Source organism: Gracilinanus agilis, chromosome 5, assembly GCF_016433145.1.
Source record: "Gracilinanus agilis isolate LMUSP501 chromosome 5, AgileGrace, whole genome shotgun sequence".
NCBI lineage: Eukaryota > Metazoa > Chordata > Mammalia > Didelphimorphia > Didelphidae > Gracilinanus > Gracilinanus agilis.
The window spans coordinates 286,695,557-286,706,210 of NC_058134.1; positions in this window are offsets into that span (position 1 = coordinate 286,695,557).

Genomic DNA, 10,654 nt, shown 5'->3' on the forward strand with positions numbered 1-10,654 from the left:
CGAGGCCGGGGTGGGGGACGGAGAGACAGAGACAGCTAGAGAACTGGAGGGGCAGAGAGAGGGAGAGGTAAAATCCAAGAGCATGAATGAATGAAAAGGAAAAGTCCAACCCTGCCAAACGGAGCCGCCAGGGAGGGCTTGAAGAGATGAGAAAGGATGACCTAGAAGAGCTGAGATCTAGAAGAACTAGAAAGGAAACCGAAAGCAAAAGGCAGGGCTGGCTACAGAGAACGCCCAGGGGGAGAGGGTGGGTGGGGAGGGGAGGAGGCAGGGGCACTGATTGGACCAGATACAATAGGGCGCCCCGATGGGGTCCTTCCTCCATCCCTTCTCCTGAAGCGCAGGGCTTGAGATGGACTCAGTTGCCGCTTCTCTCCATCCTGGATTTGAATAATTAAGTCATCTGGATTCTTATGATTTACCATTTCCAGTGATAAATAGACAGCAGCCGAGCAAGCCAGTTGGCAAAACTCGGGCTGCAAGTTATAATTTGTCAAGCTGCCAACAAATTCATGTTTTATGCTAATGGCTAGAGACTCATTGACTGGGGGGAGGCAGTGACCGGGTCAGCTCTGTCCTCGGGCACAGCAGAGGTCAGGAGGTCGGGGGTGAAAGGCAGAGGCTGATATGGATTTTCTGTAAGCAGTGGTGTAATTTTATAATCATTCAGCTGGTCCACACGCAGAGATGCAGAGGAGAGGCCTGAGGAGCGCCAGGCACATCCATTCTCTTCAGATATTTACAAGGTCTCAGACAAACCTGGACCCACCCCTTCCTGGCACTTTCACAGGCACTGCCAGCGGGGAAAGGAAATGTCTGTAGATTATCTCTTCTCTGCCAGGACCAAGGGCCATCTCTCCCTCATCCCAGGGTCCCTCTCCCTTCTGTTCCAAATCCCCAGCCTTCTCACTTGGGGAGCTTTCCTTTGGATCCAGCCAACTGAATCCCAGATAACAGGAAAAAAGAAGTCTCTTGGCCCAATTCCCAGCAACCCCCCCAAGGAAAATCTTTGCTATTTTCCAACCAATAGACCAACAAGGAAGCCCAGCCTTGGTGGTGAGGCAGCAAGAGATTTCTACCCAGGATCACCTCAATTCAAACCAAACCTTCAATCCAATTGGGAATTCCTTCATTTTATTTTTTTATTCCATTCCAGCACATTTGGTCCTCCTCCCCCTTCCCTCCTCCCCTCCCCCCAAACCCATAAGTCTTTTTTGATAATCACAGAAAACTGAGTTAGAGAAATGATTGCTACAGTTTCCAAATCCCTAGTCCTCAACTCTCAGATCTCTACCGGTTTGGTCCTAAGGGAGGAGGGTCAGAAATCTTTCTGGAGCATCTCTCACCTGAGGGGGTCCTAGAGGTTGACCCAAATGTGAAATGCCAGTTTTATACCAAAGAGGAAAGAAGTCATGGTAGCACTTTCGATTGCTAAGGTCCCTCAAACCAGATCAAATAGCAAGGTGGAATGGAAGAGCTTTGGTCCTTTTCCTAGGGGAGGATTTGAATCCATTCCCAGTCAGTCTTTTGGAGCTGGGAAATCACTATTCTGTTCTACTGATAGCACCAAGGGGGTTGGGATGGGGCTGGGGAGGGGGTGGTCACAAACATCACTGCATTTCAGGCTCACAGATCAAACTGCCTTTCCAAATGAGCAGCATTACCTTCATTTGGAGTTTGGGGCCTCCTCTGCAGAAATTGTTCTAGGAGGTTCTCAGGGTCTCCAAATAGGAACTGGGAAGGAACTCTGACAGAGGAGAACCAGCTTGGAGGCTGGGATGTCTATGTTTAACTACCTCCTCTCCAACATAGATTTTCCTGGGAACGATTTTCCAATGTCCTGAATTGACATCTGTACCTTTTCTTTTTAAAAAACCCTTCCCTTCTGCCTTAGAATCATTACTAAGTATCAGTTCCAAGGCAGAAGAGGGATAAGGGGCAGGCAACTGGGGTTAAGTGACTTGCCCAGGATCACACAGCTAGGGAGTATCTGAGGCTACATTTGAAGCCAGGATCTCCTGTCTCCAGGCCTCACACTGTATCCACTGTTGCCCCTTGTAGGTTCATTTTCACGAAAGTCCATGAAATGTATCAGAACTGTGGAAATAAGTCCAGTGACCTGACTGTCTGCCTTAAAATCCCTGCTGAGCCCTAGATAAAGTCAAGTGCCCCAGCTGTACTAGATGGAGCAGTCTGGGCACTACTGGGATTAGACCAGGACACAGGCTAGATTACCATGGAGGAGGATTTCCTGGACTAAAATAAGGAGCTGAGACAGGATTTAAAAAGTGACCAAGAAGCCAGTATAATTACAATGCAGACAATCACCAGTCCTAGTCACCCTGTTCCTAATTACGGAGCTTCCTGACTCTTCCAATCAGCTCTCTCCAATCCCAATATTTTCCATCTGTGTAATTAATTGTTAATAGGCAGTGTCTGTCTCATCCTGCCTAGAGGCCACATAGAAAAGCCTCTCAGAACAGGAAAATAAATAGGAGGGCTCTAGTTTGGGGCTGGGTGAGGGGGTTATTTATGAGGGAGTGAGCAAGTTGTTTCTTACCCAAGCTGGAGGAACTGGGGGCTGCAGGAAGGAATCTAGGAAGAATGTGGCCATAGTAGAACAAAATGCATTTTATAGGGAGTGGAATGGCCACCCAGTAAATAATCTTGTGGAGTAAACCAGGTAGGAATTCATCTGGGCAGACTGAATGGAGGGCAATGCTGCAAACAATCCCGAGTGCCTGTGCCTTGTGTGGAATACAGATGGGCCTCGGGTCCAGTTCCCAGATTAGAGAATTTCCCTTCCTCCATTAATTATAAGGTTCTCACTGCTACTCTCCACCTCCCACTGCACACATATTCTCTGGGATTCTTCAGCCAGAGACAGATACAAAACTATCTGATCCCAAGGCCCCTTTGAAGGGGAGAGCCCCCAGGGCTGGGAGGACTACTTGTTTCAAGGCTACAGGAATTCTGGCCGCTCTATCTTTACCTCCCCACTGGTCAGTCTGGGAGAGATTTTCAAAATAGAACCAAGGCCCTCCAGGATTCCCAGTCGACTGAGGACTAGAGAGCACTCCAGTCCACTGAGCTGTATCTTTCTCTGCTTTCTCTGCTTGTTTACATTCCCCCCCCCCACTACTTGCCCTAGCTCCCAGATTACCTGGCTACTTGGGGAGGTCAGAGCCTGGGAGGGAGGGGCCTTTCCCTAGCCGAGGAAACCTGGCCCCCACCCGGGCCCTCCTTCTCCCTCTTCTTCTTCTTCCATCCCTATGGGTCTGGAACCAGATCTTGACCTGAGACTCCATAAGCTGAAGTGCAGATGCCATTTCTGCCCAGTGAGCCCTGGGCGGTAATGCTGCAGGAGAAACTCCTCCAGATCAGTCAGCTGTTTGGTGGAGACGCTGAGCTGCTAGCCGCCACTGCTGCTGCCACTGCTGCCACCTCAGGCTCCCCAGAAGAGCCGTCCCTTCCAGGCTTCACTGGACACAGAGGAGAAAAGGAGTCAGGGCCTGAGATGACCTAGTCCCAGGGTGTCCCAGGGAGCAGCAACATACTAAATCCCAGCAACCACCAGCAACGCTTTCTGGTTTACAGTCAATTTATATTTCTCTCTCTCTCTCTCTCTCTCTCTCTCTCTCTCTCTCTCTCTCTCTCTCTCTCTCCCCTTCACTCCTCCTTTCTCTCCCTCACTCTCTCTCCCCTTTTTTTATAATTCTTTTTTCCCTCCCTTCATCTGCCTCATTTTCTGTTTGAAAAATGACATCTATATAGCATGTATATATCACATTTATTATGTACATGTTACATATAATACATATACTTAACATTATGGATTACATGTGGGCAGAAGTTTTCTCATTTTCTTCCTTTTCTCCGAGTTCTCTTCACTCATTTCCCTCTCTTTCTCTTTCCCATTGTCTCTCCTCTTAAATCCCTTCCTTTTCTCTGAGCTGTTTCCTCCCTTTCTCTGGATTTGGCCTCTGTCTCTCTATTTCCCTCCTGGCTGCTTTTTCCCTTTTTGTCTCCTTTTTTGAGTTGTTTCTAACACCACCCCCTCCTTTTCCTTCTTTCCTTCCTTCCTTCCTTCCTTCCTTCCTTCCTTCCTTCCTTCCTTCCTTCCTTCCTTCCTTAGTGGAAGAAGGTGGATCTCTCACTGTGAGTCTGCCCTCTTTCCTCCTTCTCCCAAGGCCCTACACCCCAAGCTCTCCATCTTGTCATCCATCCTGTGCTAGGTTCTGAGGGTCTCAAAGAACCCCAGCCTCATTGTCCTTGGGCCCCAGACTTGGGGCTTTCTCTCCTGCCGTTTTAGGTCGCTGTCGCCACCACCCCAGGCTTCTTAGGGGGAAAGGGCGTCTAGTGGATGCCATTCAGCTTGGAATCCCGGGAAAAATCTAGAGAACAATTGGTGCTTCTAAAGGCTTTGGAAACTCGTTTGGAAAAAAGGGCCAAGTGCAGATGATCAGCTATAAGGAATGGCCAGAAATGGGGGGTGGGATGGGGCTGGCACGGAGCGGGGAGTCTCTGCGCCTTTCTCCAAACCTATGAGTGGATCCTACCTCATCACTCATCCCGGAAGACAGCTGCCTCCCCTCCGAAGTCCACATTAGCCACGGGATTCAGGGAGGGGACTAATCATTCTACTACACAGTAATGGGGTCTTGGATCACGTGATCCACTGGGGGGAGCCCAGGGGGTTGCATAGCGTGATGGCTTCTCCATTTAATAGAAGAGGGGACAAAACCCTCCACTGACGTGTGTTTGTTTGTTTGCATCTGAAGGCTAGAGCTCAGCCCACGGAAGCTCCGAAGAGTTCGGGCCAGTCCTCGATTAGAGCAAAAAGAGATTTCCCCCAACCTGCGGGCCTGGGCCACAGCCTCATTAGCCTTCCATTGGCTCCCTTCCCCTGCCTCCTCCTTCCTCGGTCGTTTTCTTTATGGAAAGCCCGAAGCCCCGCTTCAAAACGGTTTTCTTATTAAATATTCCTAGAAGCGATAACAGCGATCGCAGGACCCGTTTATTTTGCTAGAGGCGAACTTTCACTTCCTACCAGGGATGGGTAAAAGCACCCAGCCCCGGGCCCCAGTTCCAAAAGGAGCCCAAAACAAAACAAAACAAAACAAAACAGAAAAACAATGAGATAGTGGCTGGCTGAGTCTGATGGCTCTGGGATCATCTCCAGGAATAAAGGGAGGTCAGGGGCTTCTCTCCCCCTCCTCCTCCGTTTCTCTTAGCGTCCTTTCCTTTTTTTCCTTTTCTCTCCCTTCTTTCAATCTTCTCTCCTCCTTTCTCTTTTTTCTCAGCCTTTTCTCGCTACTCTTCAACCTTTTTTCTTTTTAAAAAAATCCATCTGCCCTTCCATCTGTTCATCCATCCATCCATCCATCCATCCACTCCTCCGCTTTAAAATGTCAAAAGCTTTTGAGGCGAGTCCCCAAGGGGACATGGGCAAAATTTTCCCCTCCATTTGGGTGTGAGCTGTCAATCTCTCCCCTCCCTCACCGCCCCCCCCCAAAAAAAACCTAGAGGGGCTTCCTATTCAGGCCACCCAGCTGAAGCAGGATTCTTCTCGGCCTCACATAAGGTTTCCAGACATCTCTTGGCTTCCGCGACACAAGGCGAGGCCCCAGATTCCAAACTGGCTTATTCGGGGTCCCCAGTTGCACCCACCTTTAGCTTCAGAACGGCCCTGACTTTAGTTTCCCGATAGTGCCAAATTCGCCTCCGACCCGTCAATTTCTTCTCGCGGAGAGGAACGTGAGAACGTGAACCTGACCGTTTTATTGCCTGGCAGCGGGTTTGCCGCACACATTTGAGGGTTTAAAGGGCTGGGAAGAAGAGTCGAGGGGAGAGGTGTGTGTGTGTGTGTGTGTGTGTGTGTGTGTGTGTGTGTGTGTGTGTGTGTGTGTGTGTGTGTGTGTTAGGGGGAGACAGCCTCGTTTGCCCAAACTAAGTTTAGAAATCAATACCGGCTCTTTGGGCTTTTAGAGCCCAGAAGAATGTTCTGTCCTCGGAGGAGTCCCAACCCAGCGGCTACTAAGGGAAAGTACCTTAAGGGCTCCCCTTCGCTCCTGCTCTGCCCTGAAGGCATTTCTCCTAATTCTCAAGAAGCCCCAGCGCATAAGGCTATGGGGAAAGGGAAGCTTTCCTTAGGGACGCTCTGGGTTGTGGACTTTGTTCCTACTGGGCCGAGCCTAGCTAGGAACAGGGCCTGGAGCTATTCATCATAGTTTACTCCCCTCCGCCCAGCTCCCCTCTTCTTCCCTCCCCATCTCTATCCCCACCCCACCCCCCCAGCCCCAACACACAACAAATACTGGACGCCCAGCAGAGATCTCAAGAGATCTTTAGAGTCAGTTCTGAAGGCAGCTCTTCTGTTAAGGGAATATAGTCATCCATGAAAATCAGCAATCGTTTAAAAAGCCTACAGGCCAGGCCGGTCCAATCTAAAGTAGAATCCTCAAGTAAGGCACAGCCCAATAGTGCCGCTTCTTCCTCTGCCCACTTTAAACTTTAAGACTAGTGAAGAAGTTCCAATCTTCATATTCCTTCAGAAAAGTTTCCCAAGTTCCCGGCAGGATTCGCAAGAGAATCAGTATGCGTGCCCCCACCCGGTTTGAGCCCCCCTGCCCTCCTCCACTTTCCTTCTCTTCTCCATCTCTAGAATCATGTTCTTGTTCCTAGTGTCACCACCCCCTCCCCCTCAAGAAGAAAACTTCAGAGCTGTTACTGCCTTCCCCGTAGAGCAGACACATGTAGCCCCCCCCCCCCAGCCAGTGTTGCCGTGACGTTTTTTTTTTTTGTTTTTTTTTTTTGCTCCCCAAGAAGAGAGTGGGAGTTGAGAAGAAGAAATGATGTTACGCCCTGTCAGTCCCCAGCTCACCTGCTCTGGACGACTCCTCTTGGTTTTCATCCAGTCAAAAGTTTGGCCGTCTCCCCAAGGGTCCAAGGAATTTCGATCCCTGGGCCCCTGGCCAGTGTCCCTGGGGGCACAGCCGCCTTAGGCATAGGGTGAGTTTAGCTCCGCACCCCCGCCCCCAGAGGGAGGTGCAGCAAGGTACCCCGAGAGGAATACCCTGAGGCAGTGAGGGAGGAGGTCTCTTGGGGATAGCCTGGAGTGGAATGGGCGTTGTCTAGGTGGTGTCGGGCCGGGCCGGTGGGGGGGGGTGGTGGCCGGGAAGGCTACACTGAATGGAGTCTGGGTCCCTAGCGACGCCTCTTGGCCTCTCCAGTTTCGGCCCTCCGGGATATGCCCCGGCCCAGAGCATTCCTTTTACCCCTTTTGGGGTGGCGCTCATGATCCGGGCATGGCAGGAAGGGAAGGTGATGAGGAGGCTGTGGGACCCCCTCCTCACTTCCCCATTCCCCCCCGCCCCCTAGTCCCAGAACCACCGATCGCCCGCCCCCCTTCCCTCCCAGGAGCCGGGGGACAGACAGAGAATTGCAACCCGAAAGTCGATCGATTGGGAAGGGGGATCACGTGATGTACTCCTGCCCAATGACCAGGCCGCCTGGGATGAGCTAATAATGGAAGCAATTTGTAACTTTCAGTGGCTCTTTCGGCCTGGGAGCCGGAGGGAAGGAGGTGGGCAAGGAGTGGAGGGGGGGGGGGGACCGCCCCCATCCCCGTTTCTCCTCCCTACTCACCAAGTCCCTGGACACCTCGCTTCCCTCCTCCTAACCTGCCTCCTTTCCCCCTTCCCCCCTTCTACATTTCCCTTAGCCCACTCCCCTCTCAAGATGCATCGGCTCCCGGGCAAGGTAAGCCACGTATCCCCTCCCCCCACCTCCACCCTCTCACTCTGGCTCCGGGGGCCCTCCCAGGACACCTGCAAACCACGCCATCCCCCGTGACTACATCTCACTTCCGAGTGCCTAAGTTTCCTTGGGATGTGGCGTCTGGACGGATGGAGCTCCTCTTCCTTGGGGCGGGCGCTGGGGTAACGTTTGCCCACATTTTACTCTAGGTGACTTGCCCTCTTTCGAGAAATTTCATATCGCCACTGTGGCGGAGGAAGATTTTCTTCCTTGTTGGCAGCTTCTGCTTTGCTTTTGAGCTAGCGCTTTCGCTTCGGCTTTTGAAGTTTCCCTTTAGAGGTGTCAAGTTTACCCCCCTTCTCCCATCTTTCCCCGCAGAGCTCTTCGGCCCCTTGAAAAAGATTTGAGAAAGTTTCTACTCTCACTACTTTCCTTCCCCTCCTTCCCTCCACCCCAAGTTTCAAGCTTTGGCACGTGTCACCTTCTTTGTCAACTGCGTCGGGGGGGGGGGCACACTTTCCCCTTTGTGTTTTGTTGGGAGGTGTTTTCGTTTGTACCTTGGTTTGCGATTGTCACATCTTTGGGGAGAAGATTCCGGAACTGGTCAACTTTAATCGCCCTCTTCTTGCTAAATGCTAGCCTTCAGAAAAGATGTCCGCGTTTTTCTCGTTTGTAAATCTTTCCTCCGCACTTAAGCCTTTCTCTTTCCTCTCCTTCCTTTCTAATTCCTCCTTTCCTTTATTTCACTTCTTTTACAAATCTGAAGGGGGGAGGGAAGGTCGTCATTCTTTTGTGCTTTGATTAATTTTGCGTTGGGGGAGGGAAAGATTTCTTTTAGTAAACGTCTTTTGAGTTCTCTTCCCTTCGCTCTCTTTTCTGTCTTTCTGTCTTTCTCTCCTTTCTCCAAAGCAGACGATCTTTGCCTAGACAGGACCCCAGTGTGACTGGCCCCCATGTTCTCTTCCTCTGCTCCTTTCCAACATAATTTTACTCTTTATTCTTTTTCCTCTCACCTCCAGCCCCAAATTGATAAAGATAAGTGTGTGGATGTGTGTGTGTGGATGTGTGTGTGTGGATGTGTGTGTGTGGATGTGTGTGTGTAGATGTGTGTGTGAGAGAGAGAGACAGAGACAGAGAGAGACAGAGATAGATAGATAGATAGATAGATAGATAGATAGATAGATAGCGCCTCTCTTCTTTCTAGATGACATCTCACTTTCAATCAGTCCCCTAGACCTGCTCTTCTCACCATCTCCCTGACTTTTTCAGGCTGGGATATTTTCAGTGAGGAGTTCATTAGATGGTCAGCCCTAGTGGATCCCTTCTTGGTTCTAAAGCCTTGGGCAACCTTAATTCAAGATGCTAGCCTCTGTTATATTACTGCTTATTCTTTTTGTCCTGCCCACCCAATCATTCTCTGTAATCTAAGTCTCTTACCTTTGGTGATCAGAAGGAACTATTTCTTTGGGACCTTGAATCAGGGACAGTCCTATTCCTTAGCTCTGAGGAAGGAGCGTAGAAGACAATTTTTGACTAGCCAGTAGCTAGTTAGAACTCACAAAAGAAGAGGGCGAAGAGCAGAACATTACATTCTAACCCCTGGAAAGCTCGAGGTGTTTTGCTTCAAAAACAAAACCCGCTTTTGAAGAAGCAGTCTTTTTGGTGTTTGGGGCGGTTATGGTTAAGGAGGAGTATGTAACAAGGTCCAGATTGTATTCAGATGGTGGCTTCAATCGGTAGACGTGGGAGGAACCCTAACCACAAAAATACAACCCTGTTAATGCTCACCACAAGAAGCTTTCCGAAGATGCTTGTACTGGCTCCCTCAAAGTTTTCAAACTCTGGCCAACTCCTTTTCCCCCTTCCACTCTCCACCCGCCTGCCTGTCACATTGACATTCTGGTCACATGCGGCCAGTTCCATTTTCTGGCTTCTCTGAAATATGAATCGAAAGGACTATTAAAAGAGACTGCTCCAAGTTAATTGGCATTAAAAGAATTCATTTCAATTTGTTAATATTAAATGAACACACTGTTCTTTGGGTCTCTTCTCCCGTGTTTTCCTGATGAGCCATGAGGGAAAGGGGAAGAGGTGGTTGGAGAGAGAATAGAGAGCAGGATTTCTGTCTGGCCCTCATGGCCAGAATCCATTAGCTCTGCTGGAGAACTAGGCTGGGGGTGGAGGAGAGGGTGGAACTGAAGCTAGAGTTGTGGGCCAAGCTAGTTGTTTTCCCATTCTGGCCCCAAGATCGGAAGAGCAGGTGGTGAAGGGAAGGAGAAAGGGCCCCGGATGGGGTGAGGAACTGTCCATCAGAAACTTAGGGAGAGAGGAGCCTGTTATAGGCAGATCTATGAGGAAAGGTGCCTGGGCTCTGTTAACTCTAGGAGGAGGAAGGACTGTCACTGGGCTGATGGGGGCAGGTGCTGAAGGGCCCTTGGATGTCCGAGGTACTGAGGAAGAAATGGGACTGAAGGAAGCAGTGGAGACAAGAGGGACAGGGGGTGTAGGGGATACTGAGGGTGGGGCAGAGACTAAAGTAAAAAGGGAGCTGGAGAAAGGACTAGAAAAGATGGAAACAAAGACAAAGTGAAGAAAATGGAAGGGAAAGAGAGCCATCCAAGGGAAAAGAAGATTAAGGGGGAGGGGAGAAAGGGAATTAGACAGTTATTTTAAGGACTTACAGATCCTCCCTCTCCCTTGAGTGCCACTTAGAATTGTCTGCTGCAGGGGAAAGAAAGAGAGGGCTGAAGTTAAAACTAAGGTACAACTTGTAAGCTGGGTGTAGCAGAATGTTGTCTGTCCTCTCTTTACAAGCTATATTCCCATGTAGGGCAGGAGACAGGGGATTGACACTGGTGATCTCTGGGCACTAGCTGGTTTGGGATTACAGCTTTTC